Here is a 21,865-nt window from a genome sequence, read left to right on the forward strand (position 1 = left end):
ATGTATGGTGTCTGTCACTGTATTTAGTGTACCTGGCAACATAAACATTTAATTATACAAAAATGCTAGTGTCTGACTTTATGGAAGGTAAACAAATAAATACAAAGCAATGGTAAAAACAAACTCTGCATTGCTTCACAAGTTCATGTGCCTAAACCGAATCTTCACAGTGTAGGGAAATGTCGGTCTTCATGAAAGAGGAATTATAGGGGAAATTGACAACATTCGCCACCAGAATCCTTTCTGATTTATGCTCTGGCATGGACATAGTTTTGTCGTGCAATTATGAAGTTTTGCTTTGAACTGATTGAAATATCTTCGTAATATGATACCTAATGCTAAGGCATATCAAAGAAAAGGAGAAAAAAATTATGACAACACACATACAATAGTGTAATCATTGCAGTGATGATGTTTATTCAGTGTCATATTCATTTTTGTGTCGCAGGGAAGGACACGATCATTTTATTCTCCTCCATTCACACTTGACGAAGAGATGACGTTAAAAGAAGAGCTTTATTCCCTGATTTGGTTTGGGAATCACGACACACACCCGCTAATAACCATATATCTACAACATCACGCTAATATACGGGCGATTGGAATGATTCCGGTTATTTATGACAATAAAGCAATTATGATATCGGCATATAAACTTCTAACTAAGAATGAAGTTCACGAAAAAGCATCATACACTGACGACGGCTTTGGAAATCACAAAGTGAGTAGAAAACAACAATGTTAATTAAACTTGCTTACGCTGCATCGTATATAGGATGTAAATTTAATTATTAAGCAGACGCACTTCCTGTTACGCTATAATATGAGACGTGGCAAGACAGCATGAAAAGGCGTGTAGTGAATGCGAATTCATAATTTAGGCTATGGTTAAATAAAGGAACAACGTATAATAAGTATAGTAGTACCAATAAGCCATTCTCCAAATATCAGTAGTCACAAAACCCACAAAGGAGCCTGACCTGGTGCACGTGAAAAGCAAGCATCTGCTGCAGGTATGCTACACCCGCCGTGATGTTTAGTGTTAACGTATTGTGATTTTTGATTTACAGATAAATAAAACGAAATTACATTAAGGAATGTGACTTTTACTATAAAAACCTTAGCATCCCGTTGGCAGGCCAATCACACTTGTTCTCACTACAAGAGGTTACGATCCCCCCTGCCAAATGCTAAGGAAAAAATGAAACATACATATACATATTTACATTAAATATTGTCCACCTATGCGATCTGTTTGTGCAGGAATTTCACGACCGTATTCCTTTACTGACGTCAAACAAACTTATTATGTGCGAAGTTGGCACCCAAGGCTGACAGGTACTACACCTTTCTCAAGGGTGACCTGGAAGTAGTTGTGGCAAAGGGTAACTTCATTCTCCCAAGTACAAAAACTCCACAACCGGATGCAGTTTTATCGTCATGTCCATGACTTTGACAAGTTGATAAACATAAGTGTGAAAACGACTTCGGAACCATAAAAGTTTTCACAAATGGATTTGTAATTTTCCATTTTTCAAGGAACAAAGAGCGTCATTTGTGGTCCAAATGTATTTGTAACCACGACTTCTGTCGAGTTGCGCCAATGGGTATTAGACCCATGGGGTTAATTTGTTGTCCTCAAAGGAGGATATTAGTGTAGGTAGGCCACACATGATTGGGTTAAAATCACCTAGAGTAGTTCATTTTGTATTGTGAACGAGACCCTCATTTTTATTATTTAGTCAGCATTGAGTTGTATTAACCAGCGCGTTTTGTTTTGAAGATCTTTCTGGTGTCAAGGATAATTTGTATAAATTATGTCGGTGACCTAGTTTTTGAGTTATATTTATATTTTGAGTTATTTATATATTTGTCTTGTATATTCCTAGGAGTAAGCAGTATTTCTTTTGTTCATTATCATGCTATTTTGATAGGGAATTTTCTTGTGTTATAAAATTTATGAGTGTGTTCTAATTTGACGCAGTATGGGCTAAACGGCGTGACTTTTGTTGACAAGTTGGTCTTGGAAAGTTGCTATGTGAGTGACGTCATGATTTCAACACGCGTAGGGCATGACCAGTTGTTTTTTTTAGAGGGTTTTGCTGCGCACCACTTATGACTTTGTATTGTGTCAGCGCGTTGTTTTTTTTTTGCTCCATAGGTTGTATTATTTTATAGTATTATTATAATTTTAGATGATATAAATTTCGTAGTTAGGGTTTAAATATTTAGAGTTGCAGGGATTTTAGATTGGTCCCCCGGCCTTCTTGCAATTGGTACGAGCCTACCTAAGAGCGAGACGGAGGCAGGCGGTTGTTATGGCGGATGTTGTGAGCTGATGTGCGACAAGAAGTCTCCGGAACATTTTGAATATTTCTACATTTTTGACTGACTATGTGCTCGGAAACTCAATAATCAAGCTGCAGAGAAACTCAGCGTGGATGTGACAGAAATTCCGGATCTTTTGAAGTTTTTCAAGCATCGTTTATTGTGCACGAAGAAATCAAGTTTGTGGACCGACAGAACCGCCGTTGAAGATACGTGAGTCCCGTATACTGTGTCCATAAAAACTTCAGTTGGACCCATTTCGATAGTGCATGCCATATGTTTTATAATCTAAGGTTCCTTAGTAATTTCCCCGTATGAGTTGTTTTTATTGTAGCGTATAATTTTAATTTTTGTTACGACATAGTGTATTTTATCGTCCTTTGAATTTACCGCCCTATAGAGTACACTATCAGTGAAGAGTTTCGTGAGTACCGGATTCAATGAATAACTAGTTGCATTTATAGTAATTTTCTCTTGATTGTCCAATGAATCTGGCTACTTAGCGTTTATCGTGTGTTTTGACGTTTTCATTGTCTGTGCGACTGACTTTATATTTGGCCTTTCCGTCGCACTATTCAGCGTACCGCGCGCTCAGTTTTCTGTTTTACATTTTCGGCCATTCCGGCTAAAATTGTTGTTATACGGGTTTGTGCGTTTAAGCGTTAGGGAGCATAAACCGTATTTCTATTGCGTTTGTTACATATTCCTGTATGGAGAACTAAACATAGATTGTTCTGTGGTATAACTTACTAGACCCTTTCAACTATTCTCATGTTTGGCCTATTTGTTAAAGGGTGAGTACTAAATTTTTATACTTACTGACATTGTGGTAAGTTGTAAATTTTGAGTGGATTCTTGGTACTGATAGGAGAAATTGAATTGGGCATTTAGTATTTTCTATTTTGAATTTACTAAGTAGTCTGTTGTATACCTTTTGCTGCTTTAGGCTAACTTATATTGATGTTGTGTATAGTTAGCCAGTGTGCAAATTTTTGTTGTTATTTATTAAATCATTTTTTGTGAGAAACTATTTCATGTGTGTTTGGTCATACACCTCCCTTGCACTGGTGAATATCGGTGAAGCTGTCCATGCCATAACCCGAACCTGTGTTATAAATTTGTCTGCTTCGAGTGCCTCTACTGTGACGTTAGGGAGACCCGTTGTAACTGGTTACAAAGGTCATTAGAGGGTCACTGAGAGAGGGCTTACATATTCAAACCTGTCCTCCTGTTTCACAAGTTTGAAATACTGGTACTCAGATTTAATTCTGCAGGTGATGCGAGTTTTGATAATTTCCAACAGATCAACAAAAGCACTTCCCTCCCGTTTATTCCGCCGGGAGATATGGATAGCTACTTTTGCAATGATAAGGATAAAAAGGAAAATACTCTCACACTGACGAGAGAGAAAACAACGTGAGTGGTGAGGTGGCATAATAACAAACCACCAAGGAGGAACCGTCAAACCAGGTTGTAAAAATTCAGTAGAAATGCGCGGACATTCAATAAAAATGTGAATGAGCGAATCCAGATCACCACAAAGTGAACAGTTTTCAGAATCGGCAAAATTTGCCCCAGCAAGAAAACCAGCAGTAGTATATGCATTACACGCCATTATAAATCTCCCTCACGTTTTGTGATGGGGGCAGTATAACACCCTTTGAAATTGGGTTTGATATCTGAAGGCAAGGCCAGAAGGTCACGCCACACAGTGTCAAGTTTGTCCGGGTGACAAATTTTGTTCATAACCGCTATAAGGTATTTGTAACGCCCTTTTCAAGTTTGTATAGTGGAACATTCAGTTCGTCTGAGAAATGTAGCTGGAAACTGAGGTGACAAGATACAGGGTGATCAAGTACTAAGTTGTCTTTTAATTTTGTGTTTATGGTTGCTTTCCATTTACCAGGAATAGCATCATATACAACATTTAAACTTAACTCAAGTATACGTCTGGAGTGTATATTGACTTTATTAACAAAAAAGCGCTAGGAAGCCAGGTGGTATTTTCAAAGTCAAACAGGTCACGTACCCTCAAAACGCACGCAACGGCACAATGTTTTGAAAGAAATGGTTCATTCCGCAGTGGATGCCAAATATGTGGGTTGTTAAACAATGGTTCAGCAAGAATGTCGGTAATGTTTGAATCATTAAAAATACGCTTCTTGTCAAGTGACTTCCAACAGCGTAGCAAGTCAGAGTAAAATGCAGGAAGTTGATGAAATTCAGTATTGAGTGTGTAGTGCATAATAAGTGTTTGCCATACGATAGATTACCGGCTTGATTGAAAAAATAATCAGTAAATCTAAAACACGGATGATCATAATCGGAATATAATTACCGCTGCACGTATTCGAGGTGCATACCGCCTGCACCCAATGTCGGCTTTGCCATAAAAAGTTTACAAACGATCTTTGGAGTGAGGAGATAATATCAGAGGAGGGGACAAACTGTACAAAGGATAGAATAATTGTGACGAAAGCAAATTGTTGATAACAAGTGCGCGCCCTCTGTTGTTTAACATTGCAGGGGCAAATTGCGCCCAAACGTTTATTTTGTTTTCAACCTTTTGCTTTATTTCAGTCCAGTTGTTGTCTATGAATGTCTTGGTGTTCCCAAAGTACAGCCCAAGGGCGAGCTGCTAGTATTTCGCCAAACGCCAACCCACAGTCCCTCGGACTTTTGAAAATTGATTTTGGAGTTGGATGCGCTCTCATATGTTTGCAACCATTGTGCTAGTTTATTGAAGTCTTGTTTACATGTAGTGAATATTTCTATGTCGTCAGCATATGCTGTCAGTTTGCTGTTCAGTCCGTTACTCTAGCGGATCACAATACCTGTGATGTCTTTATCTTGCCTGATGTTATGGAGTAACGGCTCTATGGCAATGACATATATAAAGTGTGGACAGAGAGCATTCTTGACGAATGCCTCGAGACAACGTGATAGGTGTTGTGAGGGCGCTGTTCACTCTAACAAGAGAGTGGTCATTTTTGTGCAAAAGACAAATATACTGGATGAAATTTGGTCCAAAACCAAATGCACGTAGTGTCTTGAACAAATAAGTGTGGTTGATTCTGTCAAAGGCTTTTTCCTGATCAAGAGCTACAATACCCAATGGAGTGTTTGTGGTGTTACACTGATTATAGTAATCGATACAATTTCGCAGTAGATTGATGTTGTCGTGAATGTGACGATTTGGGATACTGCAGCTCTGATCAGGATGGATGATGGAACCAATGACAGGTCGAAGGCGTAGTGACAGTGTTTTCGTAAAGATTTTATAATCACTGCACATGAGGCTAACAGATCGCCAGTTTTCAAGACAAGTGATGTCCCCCTTTTCAGGCAGAAAGGTCACAACGGCCCTAGTGCAAGAAAGTGGAAAAAACCATCACGAATAGAACAAACAAAAACTTCATATTCCAGAATTTTTGACAAAATTCGTATGGTAAACCATCAATACCGGGAGTGCGCCCACTGACAAGAACTTTAACTGTTTTCGTTACTTCTTCAAAAGAAATGGCTTCATCAAGATGTTCACGATCTGCTTCACTGAGATTTGGTAACCCTTCAAGAATAGTGTTTTGTGCATTTTCATCAGCGTTATCGGGTGCGTGAAGGGATGCATACAATTTGCGAGTGATATTAAGAATCTCACTTGATACTGGTGAATAATCAGGCAATTTGGCAGTGAAATCTAAAGATGGCGCCGAGTCTGACGCCGTGGCTAAAGTTTGATTGACTGGCGATGTTCATGATGGCGGATTGCGAAGTAGGACATCCGCATAAACATGTGGCGGCGCTTCACCAGAGCTTTGGGTGGGGTGATATAAAGATGGGGGGGGGGGGGGGTTGAAGATGGGGTTTGTACCTTCTCTTCATCAATTAAAATGTTCATTATTTCTGTATTAGTATTACCTTCCATGTTTTTTACTTCCTGTTTGATTTTCTTTCATTTCATTCAGTTTTTCCCAATTCACCGGCGATTTAGATCGCGCATGTTTTTATTTGCATTTCCCAATTGTTCACTTTCTATCACGGTGCATGTTTTCTACTGTTTCTATATGTTCTGTGTTTTCACCTTTGTGACATGCGTGATATTTTTACCCTTGTTTTTATCAGTATTATTTGCGTGATTTAATTGTTCACTGTTACTGCTTGGTACCGTGTTTACATCTGTGACATGATCATTATTGTGTGTATCATTCGACTGTGGACAGTTTTTACGTGTGTGTCCTGGTTTTTTTACAGAGAAAGCAAATAAATTCATCAGTGGAGACATAAATATTGTAAACTTGACCATCATGCTGTATTGCCAGCAAACCATTAATATTGATGTCTTTTAAAAACACATACACCTGTCTACGGAGAGACTTGTTTCAATGTCGGCTTTTACAACCGAGTGGAATTGTTCTGACACTGCTCATAACCCGACCGTACTGGGAAAGGGCACTAACAATGCAATAATTTGGCATGAATGGGGGTACATTTGATAAGATTACCTTGGTTGATCGTCATACCAACGGCTCTACAGCCGCATGTTTATCAGCAATGTCAATACCAGTAGAACAAACAAATTCAACCCATGATACGTCAGCAAGAAAAATTACAACGAATTTGTTCATGCGGGAAGCTGCAATGATTAAATTCCCGTCGATTATATCGGCAAGCGCCTCAACGTACACTTGAACAGGAATGTCTTCTATGTTCTCACAGCGAACAACATGATTCCTTGTCAACATAGGCTTGGGTGTGGTCAAGGTCTTTGTTGGAACGGACGCCGCCATCTTGGTTGCCGTTCACTTTGCCACACCTAGAAAACACCTCACAAAAACGCCAAAATAACCAGTTAAAGGAACACAAATAGTAATAAAAGGACTGTACAATATTTAAAAAAATACCTGGCTTGAAAGCCGATATCCTGTGACACCACAGAGCAAACCAAAACCACTAGCAACCTTCGATGACACGGAGCGATGCGAGTTGCCATGTCGCCAGTATAGTATAGTATAAAACCATTTTAAAACCTAAAATGTCAGGTTCATAGTTTGCACAGTTAATTATAGGTGTATTCTAATGTTTTAATACAGTTTTTGGATAGTAATATTTATTCATTTTTTTATTAGATCATACATCACTCTTAACACTAGTTGTGCCATAATCAAATGCTTGTTTTATTGTCTTCCAATACAGATATATATCTCCAAGTATGGTCGGGCGTTGCCGTCATATCAAATGATGTCTCCATATATTAATTCATCAATAATCATCATAGAAATATTGGATATATACAACTTTTTTTCATTTAGGGGATGTATACTTGAATTATATGGACCACTAAATTTTAGAAATGGTATGTAAATAAAGTTTTTGTATTTATAATTAAACTGATATTGCAAACTTTAATGTTTCTAAAAAGTCCTGGTTTGAAAATTGCAAACAAGATACAAGGAATTGATAACATATGGGACAAGCATTAGATAATGCGGAGAACGATCTCATTTTAGTTCAAACTAGAGGTTGTCTAAACATTAAAATCAATGTTGTATTATATCAAGAAAGATTTTAACAATACTGTGATGACATCTTTTTAGAAATGGTATAAATAAAAATCACTTTCAAATATATTATTAACACTTTCGATTTTCTACTTTAAATACTACTTTACCACTTGATATATTACCGCATTAGAAACGAACATTATCCATTTTTAATAAACTCTCCAAACTCGACAGTACTGGCATTCCAATGGTAACAAACTGTGCTCACTTGCTGGCTGATTTATTTCATTTTGCGCATGAAGTTGAATTTCTCCAGAAATGTTCACACTTTCAAATTCATTGATGTCAGCACAAACATTTCGCGTTTATACTCCCATTATATACCGAATTGAAGTTGTGAACAAGAAAACAAAAGCTGCTTCTTATACTTTATACTTAGATCTGTGCCTGGATTTTGACTGTAAGGGCTAGCTTTCTTTCATAGTAGACAAGACAAGAGAGATTATTGTTCTTTAATGTTCTAGCAATACTCTCTATCTTTTCTGAATCAACTTGTTATGTCGGCGCATGTAGTATTATGCAGACTTCATAAATATACAACACCAAATTTTTCGTTTTCGACATTGTGAAATCCTTTCGTTTTTCGGGAGACAACACCATGGAAAAAATGATTTTGCCAAGATAATTGAGAAATGTATTTATTACAAATATTCATAAAAAATGTGTTCCTTATGCACCCATAAATATTTTTCATAATTATTAATTACACAAAAATATTACAGAAAAAAGTTTGTTTCCTATATATATTTTTGCCTTTTATTTGTCATGAATTATGACTGAAAGAAGCTGAATAAAATTACAAACTATGTAGTGCGTTCAACAACTCATGTATGAACAATAACTTTAATAAAAATTATTTTACTTGGTAAAAATACTGCATTGTTTGCATAAAAACGAGAGAATTTCACAATGTCAACAACGGAAAGTCTTTATAGCAGTATATATGCTACTATATACTATTTTGTACAAACTATTAAACCAAAGGTTGGGTAGAAAATGACTAGCCTTAACATTCAAAAGTTGTTTGGCAGAAGACATCAATGTCACTTCTCTGATGTGAACGTAACATTTCAAACAGAAATCGTTTGAATATGATTCAGAAAGATATGGCAGGTATACAACTGGGATAATTATTGTTATATTCCATACAATCCATATATCTTACTCTTACTGATTTGAATATGTTGTGTAATGACCATCTTTTTTTCGATTGTTGTGAGTCATTCGATTTGTGTTGTTGAACTTTCCATCTATCTCTTGCGTTCACCGATCTGTGGTGGGGTATGTTATTTTCACTATACTAGGATATTTGTAGCGAACAAAATTGTGGAGAAAATTTGTAAGCAAGCGAAATAGTGTGGAGACCTATTTGTTCAATACTAGGAAGAAAATCAACTCCTTTTGTGGTGAAATGTGAAGGTTTATAAAGTGCCGATGTTCTGTCAAATTGTCAGATCGATGAAGTAACTGTAGGTTGAATTTGACTATAGTCACACTCCAGTTTTGGCGAATCTTGAAAAATAAAGACTGTACCAAAATATGTGATGAGGTAGTAATCATTGAAAAGGAAATATGGAAATCTGATTGCAGAAAACAATGAACAATGTAATAATAAAGCTAATAATTCTTGAAATGAACTTATTATTAAAACAAAAACACACTTTTAGGCTCCAGGTGTGAAGAGTGTATTATTCCATGAGAACCATGTACTCTTTACAAAAATAGTGCTATATGTAACGCTAACTGAGGAGGGAGAAGCACATAGAATTGATAGCTGTACTTCCCGATGCTACATAACCCCATTCTCATTGCAAGAATAATGTAATGTGCAACATAAATTGAAAACGGAACAGCCACATGACACCAAAAATAATACGCTCCATTAACTGAAGATGTGAACAGCTTTACATCTCAATCCCACATATTTTGATAAATTAGAAATGCAGTGTGTCTAAATTTGTTTCTGGTGGAAAGCAAAGTATGAGAATTGAACACACCATTTAAATGATACTTGTTGTACAAGAAAACCATTTACATCAGGTTCAACATGGTATCTTGTAACATGCTGCTGGAGAAGAAAAATGAACAAGCCAACTATGAACAATGAGAAAATTTCTACATATAAAAGTACGAAAAAATAAAATCAGTTTAACAGACTTCACTGCAAACACGCTAGAATATATCTAGTTGTATTATAATAACATTTAAATGAATGTATAACGAGATGTATGTAAATTACTGTGAATCTAACTACATGTATAAATATCTGCATGTAAATGTATGTATATTTTAAACAGAGACTCCTTTGTACTAAATCTATGTATGTATTTATGTATGTTAAATCCTCCAGACTCACTGTCAACAACGTTTTTCAAGAGGCAAGGCGTAGTCCAACGTATAACTGCCATTGTGAAGACATATATTACACTGTCCCTCGAGGAGTGTAAAACAATTTGCCTGGAAGATCGAACGATGATTTGTCGATATATGATGTTTGCAGATGAGCAAAACAAATGCCGTTATGGAGCAATTACTTACTGGATGAAAGCAGATGCAAAACTCGAAAAGATGTCCCAGTGGGATTATTATACACGATTATTAGATGGTAGGATTATTATATTTTTCTACAAATATGTTCAAATTATTGACAAGCATTATTATTAGGGATTGCTCCAAATATATTATTGTCGTTACAGGGAGTCTAGAAAGTATTTTCAAACAGGTAATGTATTGCATATGCTACTATATGTGATCGAAGTACCTTTATATTGTATTTTAAAATTCTGCTGATGATACATATTTGACGAGCGATTGAACTTTGAATTTTCTAATCATAGTTTGTGCAATTGTTTTTCTAAGAATTGGTGTATTACTCCACAGTGGCCATTATCGGTGAATATAAACTGACCTGTTTTCGATTACTAATGGTAATATTTAGCGCGAAAGGAAATGATCACACTTCGTAGTAACCAATGACGGTTACAGTTAGTGTAAAGTAATACACGTCTTGTCAGTACACATCTGGTTCTCTCCTAGTGAACAACATTAATTATTAATGTAATAATAATACACTGATATGCGAGGCAAAAACTTTTCGTGCGAGAGACCAATTTTTTTTATAGAAAACCTACCCTTTGAAACAAGTTTAAATTAATATGCCTATTACATAGTGTAGAATTAGTAGTATTTAATTTCAGACGTAATCACATATTTAATACATAATTTATGTTCAACTGAACATAACACAAACACATAAACAGTGCATATATACTAATACAATAAAAAGGGCCCTGGCTGCTTGGTACACCCCTGGTTCTTACTAGTGACCAACCCGAATCAGTAAAAACGAAGGGGGACAAGCCCAGAGGTTGTATTACTAGAGGAGTGGCACAGCAAATCACTAGTTGATCAAGAAGCTCATTCAACAAGAACTCGCCAGAAACGTCTAGTTCATGTTAACTCTGAAATATCATGAGACTACGTTACTATGGCGGGGAAGGGATGAAGAAGTCAGAGTTTATGCACGACCATGGTAAATGTGTTGAATAATACTGTTTGGCTGTAATATTACACCGATACCTGGCTGACGTGTAGCGAAAGTTTTCAAAATAACAAGACATGAATGTCTCAGTCCCCGTAATTTGATTACAAAATACTCATAGTGTTGAAGCAGTACAATGAACATCTGCATTCAAAGGGATGAATATGTAAAGTGAATTCCCATAATCCAGTATTGTACTGATAATTTAATTATGTGTAACAAAACTATTTGTCAAACATGTACTTGCCCAAGAGACTGCAATAATAAATCTGAGTAATCCTTGATGTACCTTTAACAAAAATGTTGACTACTTTTTAATTCAGGTCTTTGTATATTAACAGGACCTGCGTTAGATTCTATATCACCACTAAGCAACAGCGTCATTCTCATGTTGTACAATGCTATTTCTTAGTAACACAGTATGGTTTATTATCTATAATGTATTCACTGTACATACAGCAACATCTGTTAAGAAATAGTTGTAATACAAAACTATGTTTTCAACGCAAATAATAATAAAGCCACTATTGATGATGTTTGATTGGTCAGTTTGAAGTCTTTTTAGTACTCTGATATTACTAAATTTCAATTATTATTATTACCTTATACTAAAATATGTTTGGATATTTAGAGAACTAACAAATTCCCACTTCCGGTTCGGTTAGAATTAAAATATACCACGAATATTCACTTTTGCGGTATAATTTTTGGTATGTGTTGGTTCTTGTATATTTCAGTCTCGTCGTCCTGTACTTCGTTTAGTAATTCGAACATACCAGTTTGCGTAAAAGGGGAGAGTTTTGCGATTTCGATTTTGAAAATGCCTTGGCCTAATTCCATTGTTAAGGGACGGCTGCTTAGGTATATGTGCTCTGTAACTTGCAACACATAAACCTAAAAACGTTAGGTAATCAACAAAAATGAGTAGCCCAAAAAGTAGGTTCAAGGTCTTCACTCTTTCATAACATAACAACTATTCCTTGTTTATTGTGACACCCTCAAATCGACTGATTTACATTCCCCTCAAGAGTCAACAATGGTAAATTCCTCCATTTTACGCCAAGATTCGAAACAGTCTTTTATGCTTGGCGTGTTCATTTGTCTTAAATAATATTTCAGTGCCTGTCACTGTCGTATTTTGAGTCTTGCCAATAACATGTTGGTTCAAATTCACGTAGCTATCACCGAGAAAGCTCGAACAAATTTTCAACTAACATACCAGAAGTTGTTGTGTCGCCATATTGAATTTTTCCAAAAACTCTTATACAACATTTAAACATTAGTAGGGGAAATTCACTCACATTAAATTGCGTTCGCCATGCTAGGCAATCAATATTCAGAATTTTATGGCATTTGTTTCATCATGTCGTATAACCCAACTGCTACACAATTCGGCAATGTATCCGAATGCAGTTTCAAGTGAGTTGCCCCCCAAGTGACACGTGCTAGCCTATCCATAAATTATGTTCATTAATTTATTAATAATCGAGCATATAATTTAGTAATTATGCTAAAGATATTTTGTCTGCCGCAGTGGCGGATCCAGCAAAATTTATTGGGGGGGCAATCTTCGCTTAAAATTACTGAGCGTAAATCGCAGAGAAGCTATGCGTAATCCAGATGATATGAATCGTCATGCGTTTGGGGGGCATGCCCCCTAGCCCCCCTCTGGATCCGCCACTGGTATGCCGGGACATCGTTGTCGTATATAATTGTCCTACACACCACAATCGTGGTGACAGAACTTTTAATAACATGGGGATATTTACTTCTACGCATTCCCCATTTTTTAATGTTTGTTTTTCAGATCCTGAAGCCATGTTTACTCAAATCACATTTAAACATCATCAAACATTTCTCAAACATCCCTGGGCCAAGTTTTTTTTTTACATTTTTACAATTTTATTTAAATACAAACTAAAACAGTGCCATTGACAATTATTCATTTGTCTTTTCACAGGGTTATTGATTTGCCAGGATGTCAGTAGATATTGTCCAAAGAAGTCACAATGTCGCGAGAGTAGTGGAATAATTTCAACACTAGATTACCCAATACCATACGAGGGAGCTATGCTTTGTTCGTGGCTAATAGAGGCACCATTATCGACATACATACGCCTCACGTTTCAGTCATTTGATGTTGGTGGATTAGGAGACATTTGCGATTCGGATTTCATTGATATCTACAGTGGGAATTCCCACAAAGACAACAAAATAGGAAGATTCTGTAACCAAAAAAGACCACCTACTAATATTTTGTCCGACTTCAATGAACTATTTGTTATCTTCACATCAGATGCAATAAATGATGAGAATATAGGATTTCTGGCAACGTATGAATTTGAACATATAGCCTTATCAGAAATGCATACTATATTGGAATCAGGTAAAATGTTTTTCCATATATACAATGTGACATGCCAATGTCCCCCATATGGCTTTTGTATGTTTGGGTATGTCATCACTATTCAATTATCATTCATTAACATCAATATTGCTTATACGTGACGATGACAAACTAGTTCAGTTCAGCAGTATTGACAGTGTCAAACTGAATCATCATGAATGTAATGATTTCCCAATCTTGTATTTAGCAATCAAAGATTACTGTTTGAATGACTAGTTTGTACCACAGTATTTGTCATTTCTATGTGTGTTATGACTGGTGTTCGTTGTGTAGGTATGTGCTGTGTGAAGTTGATTATATTCATTGTCATATTGAAGTCACCGTTTATTTTAGTGATAGGGTATCACTTGCAAAATGAACTGCATATTTCACACCAAGGTGGTATTTTAATATGCCAATGATATATATGTGTTATTTGTTTTTACTAAATTCACAGTGAGTGTTACTCGATATCTTAAAAGCATATTCATGATTTGTTCGAAAAATTATTTAACATATTTCTTTCCATTCAGTAAATATAAATACAGAATATTTTTATAATATATTCCACTTGCTTATTGAATTGGAATACAATTTCGAATAAAGAAAACATTCGAACAAATAAATTACCCACTTTGAAAAATGCTGTTTGTGTAAACGTCACATTTTGGGAAGCACATATTAAAAACGTTTCATGTTTCTTAGTATGGATTGGACTGGATTGAGTTCGGGTCGCATCAAGTTTCTGTTGCTGTTTGTGTAGATATGTCTGATATACATCTTGTTAATGTTAGCGTGTATGTTATGTATGGTTACTTGTTTCTAGAAATATTGCCCGTGCCTGTAGTAGTTTAGTGCTAAACGCAGCCTTCACCACGCACGTATACACAGTAAGTAAGGGGCGAAGGCAACAAAAACACACATTACGCAAGGTTTGAACAAAAAACTAGTAAACGAGCACTGTTTTCACTGTACTAAGGAGTACTTTCCTAAAAAATTCAGAACAAAAAACGTCCAATATCTAAAGTTCGCAGGCTGTTGAAAAGTAGTATTGCACAGAGTGAGTGTCTCGGGCAAAAAACGATAAAATTGAAAGATTCAGCAATCGCTTGCCTTGCCTTAAACGTATTCTAATTTACATAAATACAAAAGATTACTGTACGCGTTGTCATTTACTCATGAATAATTCAATAATTCAATAATTGGCATTGGTATGGCCTTGGCCCATTTTTTCAATAATTGAAGAAGTCAATAATTAGTCATAGGTTTGATTTACAATAGTAGTTTACAAAATATGCCATCTGTAGAAATCACACTGTGCATATAAATATAAGTGTGGTCGGTTTACAGTTAGCATAGAGACATGTCTCGTATGGATTTACAAATATCAATCAACGGATAAAACAATGAATCACATGACCAAAAATGTTAAAATGTGATTTTCTCATGATATCAAACTATTACCAAGTTCATTTATTTTAATTAATAAATTGTTGACATTGGTATGTATTCTATGCGCAATGCACATTTGCTATCACTATTTAGATATTTCAGTTACAGTTAGTTGATTTAATTTGAAATTCCTAATTTATTTTGCAGAAAACCAACATTGTGGTGTGAATTGGTATTACCATGGGAACTATTGTTACCGATTGTTTCGATTGCCATACAAACTAACTTGGTATGAGAGTGTTAATTTTTGTGAGAGCAATAATGCAGTGTTAGCGAGTATGACTACACAAGAAGATGCGTGGTTTATACATCAGCTGACGTCGGATAAACATTTGTCGTGGACATACATTGGTAATGTAATGATGATGAATCAATATTTTGTTGTTAAATGTCTGAATACATTTTTCAATATTTTTAAAATAATGCTCAACATCCCGTTGCAAGTAAACAATTAGACTGAACAGTAATTTCGCAATGCCTTCATCGTTTAATTGTTCTTTTTAATTCATCACAGGTTTATCTGACAATCAAAATGAAGGGCAATATAATTGGACTGACGGACACATTTTACAGTATACTGACTGGGACAGAAAGAGGTAACTCACACATATATCATTCATGGCAGCCATTTTGATGCTAAAAATGCATCAAAATCACACTTTTTAAGTATTCTGAAACCAGATCCCGGTCATGCGTGGGCGGATTTTGTTTAAACGTTGTACATACATTGAACACAATCGGACCATGATGCATAGTATGTCATTTTAATTTTCAGATCAAGTTCAAAATGTCTCACTTGAGAACATATATCCGACATGCCGGACTGATCAAGTTTCAACTTCACACAAACATTCGACATCTGCAAATTCATTTTGTTTCGTGATACTATTCAAGATATAAAATATCAGTCATTTTATTTTCAAAATCACACATTTTCACTATTTTCACTATTCCGTAACCGGGCCTCAGGCGTGCATAGGTGGATTCTATTCAATCTTTGTACATAAATGGAGCATATGTTCCATTGATGGGCATCATTGGATTCAAAATGAGTGGTGGCCATTTTATTTCAAAGAATGTAGTTCCTGATCCATATATTCTACATGCCTGGATCGATCAAGTCAAACTTCGTACGTATATCAAATATCATGTATGCACGTTTGTCACCACCAATTCCAAAATGACATACTGGCATTTTGTTTAAGCGAATGCGGCTCCACGGAACGGACTATGCCTTTAAATAGTTCATATTGTTTACACTATAAATGAGAACTCCAGACTGGCATGGTGTAGTGTCAAACTATATATATCCACCGTATATCCTGAATGTGTTTGATTTTGTGCAATATTATTTGATTTCATATAGAGCTCAGCCTGATGGAGGACAATACGAAAATTGTGTGGCAATCTATCTCACAAATCTTCATTCATCTGCACATTGGCATGATATTGCATGTGGGACAAAAACAACAGGGCGTTTTGTATGTCAGAAAACATCGTACACACAATATGGTAAGTTTCTAGGGTATAGTGACATTGAAATAATTTTATGGCTAAGTCCTAATTAGTTATGAGGATAGCATCACATGATCTGCGGGCGCTAACTACCGCAAACAAGAGTGCAATTCAGGTTTTTTGAGATGAACTATCGCAAAATGCATAGTTACATTTAATGAGGAGTGCTAAGCCTTATGATTACCCTATGAGTGTCAATCAAAACTTCCTCTATATCTTCCTTTTATTTAGTTTAAAGAGAAACAACATGTTATATCTTAGCTACACCTTCGTTAAATTACTTTAAATGATTTTAATATAACTGAAAATGTGTCATTTTCACCCAAACTATTTTGTTAAAAATCTTTATTTTTGCAATTACAAAAATTAAATTAATTTGTTCAAATATCTTTTAGAACATTTATCAAACTAACATCGTAACAAACTCCCCTAAAAACATAATATTGCGATTGTATACAACACGGTCTGTGCAAATCCTGACATAATGCGTCAGAACCCAAGCATTACATATGAGCCCAGAAACAGAAATGTATTGTCTATGTGAGGTTGACGTTGTAAACAAAACCTTGACCTATGATCTAGAGTTGTTAGCAACATTTGCATTCGAGTTTCATGGGAAAGAAAATACAAGCCTTTGCTGACGACTGATTAGCATGTCGATGTCAGATATGTCATGTATATTCCAGTCAAGAAAGAAAAGAACAGAAGATTAACATGTTTACATTTCTTTGTAATTATTACAGAGACCAATAAGAAGGACATCATTTTTTCATTACACGCAGGTAACGTAATCATAGTTTATACCCCTTTTGGTCATAGTTTATACCCCTTTTGGTCATAGTTTATACCCTTTTGGTCATAGTTTATACCCCTTTTGGTCATAGTTTATACCCCTTTTGGTCATAGTTTATACCCCTCTTGGTCATAGTTTATACCCCTCTTGGTCATAGTTTATACCCCTTTTGGTCATAGTTTATACCCCTCATGGTCATAGTTTATACCCCTCATGGTCATAGTTTATACCCCTTTTGGTCATAGTTTATACCCCTCATGGTCATAGTTTATACCCCTCATGGTCATAGTTTATACCCCTCATGGTCATAGTTTATACCCCTCATGGTCATAGTTTATACCCCTTTTGGTCATAGTTTATACCCCTCATGGTCATAGTTTATACCCCTCATGGTCATAGTTTATACCCCTCATGGTCATAGTTTATACCCCTTTTGGTCATAGTTTATACCCCTTTTGGTCATAGTTTATACCCCTCATGGTCATAGTTTATACCACTTTTGGTCATAGTTTATACCCCTCATGGTCATAGTTTATACCCCTCATGGTCATAGTTTATACCCCTTTTGGTCATAGTTTATACCCCTCATGGTCATAGTTTATACCCCTCATGGTCATAGTTTATACCCCTCATGGTCATAGTTTATACTCCTCATGGTCATAGTTTATACTCCTCATGGTCATAGTTTATACCCCTCATGGTCATAGTTTATACCCCTCATGGTCATAGTTTATACCCCTTTTGGTCATAGTTTATACCCCTCATGGTCATAGTTTATACCCCTCATGGTCATAGTTTATACCCCTTTTGGTCATAGTTTATACCCCTTTTGGTCATAGTTTATACCCCTTTTGGTCATAGTTTATACCCCTTTTGGTCATAGTTTATACCCCTCATGGTCATAGTTTATACCCCTCATGGTCATAGTTTATACCCCTTTTGGTCATAGTTTATACCCCTCATGGTCATAGTTTATACCACTTTTGGTCATAGTTTATACCCCTCATGGTCATAGTTTATACCCCTCATGGTCATAGTTTATACTCCTCATGGTCATAGTTTATACCCCTTTTGGTCATAGTTTATACCCCTCATGGTCATAGTTTATACCCCTCATGGTCATAGTTTATACTCCTCATGGTCATAGTTTATACCCCTTTTGGTCATAGTTTATACCCCTCATGGTCATAGTTTATACCCCTCATGGTCATAGTTTATACTCCTCATGGTCATAGTTTATACCCCTTTTGGTCATAGTTTATACCCCTCATGGTCATAGTTTATACCCCTCATGGTCATAGTTTATACCCCTTTTGGTCATAGTTTATACCCCTCATGGTCATAGTTTATACCCCTCATGGTCATAGTTTATACTCCTCATGGTCATAGTTTATACCCCTCATGGTCATAGTTTATACCCCTTTTGGTCATAGTTTATACCACTTTTGGTCATAGTTTATACCCCTTTTGGTCATAGTTTATACCGCTTTTGGTCATAGTTTATACCCCTTTTGGTCATAGTTTATACCATTTTTGGTCATAGTTTATACCCCTTTTGGTCATAGTTTATACCATTTTTAGTCATAGTTTATACCATTTTTGGTCATAGTTTATACCACTTTGGTTGGTAAATCATTGTTACGGCTGCACATGTATTCCGGTGAATCCACAGATGTCTTTATGTTAATTGTAAACATGTAACACCTGCATTTAAGGTAGAGATGCAGGTTCGTGGGCACTTTGGAGTGAAATGTTTTTTGTACTTTTTATTATCCAAACAGTCTTGGCTATAGACTGTTAAAATTTTGTAGAATTGTGAATAGTGGAACATACTCAAAAAACGATTTAAACTATAGATAACAGATTCAAACATTCTCTCTTTTGAATGGTTAGCAAGATTTAGCAAGGCTGTACATAAATAATAAAAAAAGAAACATGGTGTAAAAAAAGAAATGACGGAATCTCCATATTATGCACTATATTTAACTTTTAACAAAACTGTAATACATTTAAATCTAATTATGAGCATTAGCAAAATTCTTATTGAGTGAATTGTTATGCAAATTAGCAGTTATCCGAGCTTCTTTTTAGTGCACATTCCAGAACTTAAAAATATAGCTCCTAGACGCTTTGACCTTTAGTTTTGAAATGTTCACAAATGATTGACAATGTGTTTATCTTCAAAACGCCGTCGGGGCATTGTTTTTGGTTGAACAGTGTTACAACAATCGTACAGACAACTATCCTGGGTGTTAATTTATGCATAAACTTGAAGTAGTGAAATTTGAGCTGCTGCCCTGCAAAATTGACAACTCGTAGACAGTTTTCAAGACGGCGCTTTCTTCATAGTAAACAGATGTACCCATAAACCAATTTTGACAGGAGACAGAAGCATGGTTTAGAAGCTATTTTTTTTAAATCACTTTTGACCAAAAAAGCACATTTTTGTGCACATTTCAAACTACAGTGTCCATAACAAAAAATACTTAACAAAATGTAAAATTCATACAATAAGCTTTCCAAAAATATATAGTTTTGTGGACAAGGGAGGTCATCTTGGTTGCCTAATTAACTAATTAAAATACCTGTCAGGTAAACTGCATCTCTACCTTAAGTGAAGAGTGAAGAGTGTGTTCAAGTGTAATTACTACAGTTAACTGTACATTTTCTTAGATACATAATTTGTAACGCCGCCATTGTAAGTCAGAATTCAGTGAACCACTAACGTCAACTAAAGCAGTATTTAAGGACTGAGCTATTGCGATTTCTGGTGGAGTTTTGTTGGGAAATATTATCACATTATATATGTATTTATGTAATTTTAACATATGTTCAGTACTGGAACCAATTGCTAAATCTTTTGTTTCTGTTCTTTCATAAATGTCTCCCAAAAGTCATGGGTTTACATTCAAATTGCCTTTAGGCACTACTGTGGCTGAATATGTATTGGAAATTGTGATCATATCAGTGTACCAATTTAACATTTCTATTATATATTATATGTCCTTGAAACTGATTCCAAATACAGATAATAAAATATGGTTGTTTCTAATTAATCTGGAAATAAGTATTTCTAGAAAACACATATTGCTAATAGTCATCAATGTTCACTCGTCATCTCATGCATTTCTTTTGCAGTAAAAAGCGAATGTCCTGGACATATGTACCAATGTAATAGTGGCGAATGTATACATGTATCTGATGTATGTGACCACAGTGTTAACTGCTACGACAGAAGTGATGAGCTACAATGCAGTAAGTTGCTGACTCACTTCCTATTACACTAATAGTGAACTGTTTTCATCCTATTCAATACAAGGCAGTAAGATTACTTTTTCAAAATGTAACCTTCAAAACCTGTAATTGCAAAATGTGCAAGTTATGATGAATATATAAATGTATCGTCTTTATACGATGTGAAAAGAATAACTAGGTGAAGGAAAATGTGCCTATATCATATACACTCATTTTTGACTCCCGTATGCGAAGCACACAGTGGGAGTCTTTGCCTATGTGTGTGTCTCTGTGTGTTTCTGTTCTACTGATATCTCAAGGACAATCAGATTTTATTGAAACTTGGTACATAGATGCCCTGGGATAATGTACCGACCTGATTGTTGGTTTATGCATATTAATTTGCAAGTTAAGTTGCTAATTCTGAGCATTTCCACTTGTTATTCAAGTGCCATTCAAAACATTTCAAAGAAACATTCTATATAGATGTTCTAGGATAATGCGCAGGTCTGATTAGTTTTCGGTCGAACTCCATGCATATTAATTACGTAATTTGCATACTAATTATATTTTGCCTTCCACAAATATTTCAATCACTCATCAGAAACTTGGCACGTAGATCCTCTGAGATAAGCTATATTCACATTCAGTGTAGAATTAAACTGCTTACTAATTTGCATGAATTTATAGTTAATGAAACTAGGTAGACAGGTGCTTTTGAATAACCCACATATCTGATTACTTCAAGGTTAAAATCTATCCATATAGTAGTTTTAATATGCACTGCGCACTGCAGTACATGACATGCATATAATAATAATAATAAATAAATAAATACAGAGAAACTACGACATGTTGTCATGATACATTTTGTAGCTCATTAACACATACACTAATAGCCTTATATTCGCATTACATGTGTATATTCAAATCCTTAATTGCTAGTGTAAAATGACTTGCAGCAAAGAATTATGGGTGGTGTCACGTGTTTATCTCCATGAGTGTGTTCGTGTTGTTACTTCAGGGTACCCAATTGACGTGGTAGTAGTGGTCCG

Source organism: Saccoglossus kowalevskii, chromosome 13 (genome assembly GCF_978046115.1).
Source record: "Saccoglossus kowalevskii chromosome 13, keSacKowa6.1, whole genome shotgun sequence".
Lineage (NCBI taxonomy): Eukaryota > Metazoa > Hemichordata > Enteropneusta > Harrimaniidae > Saccoglossus > Saccoglossus kowalevskii.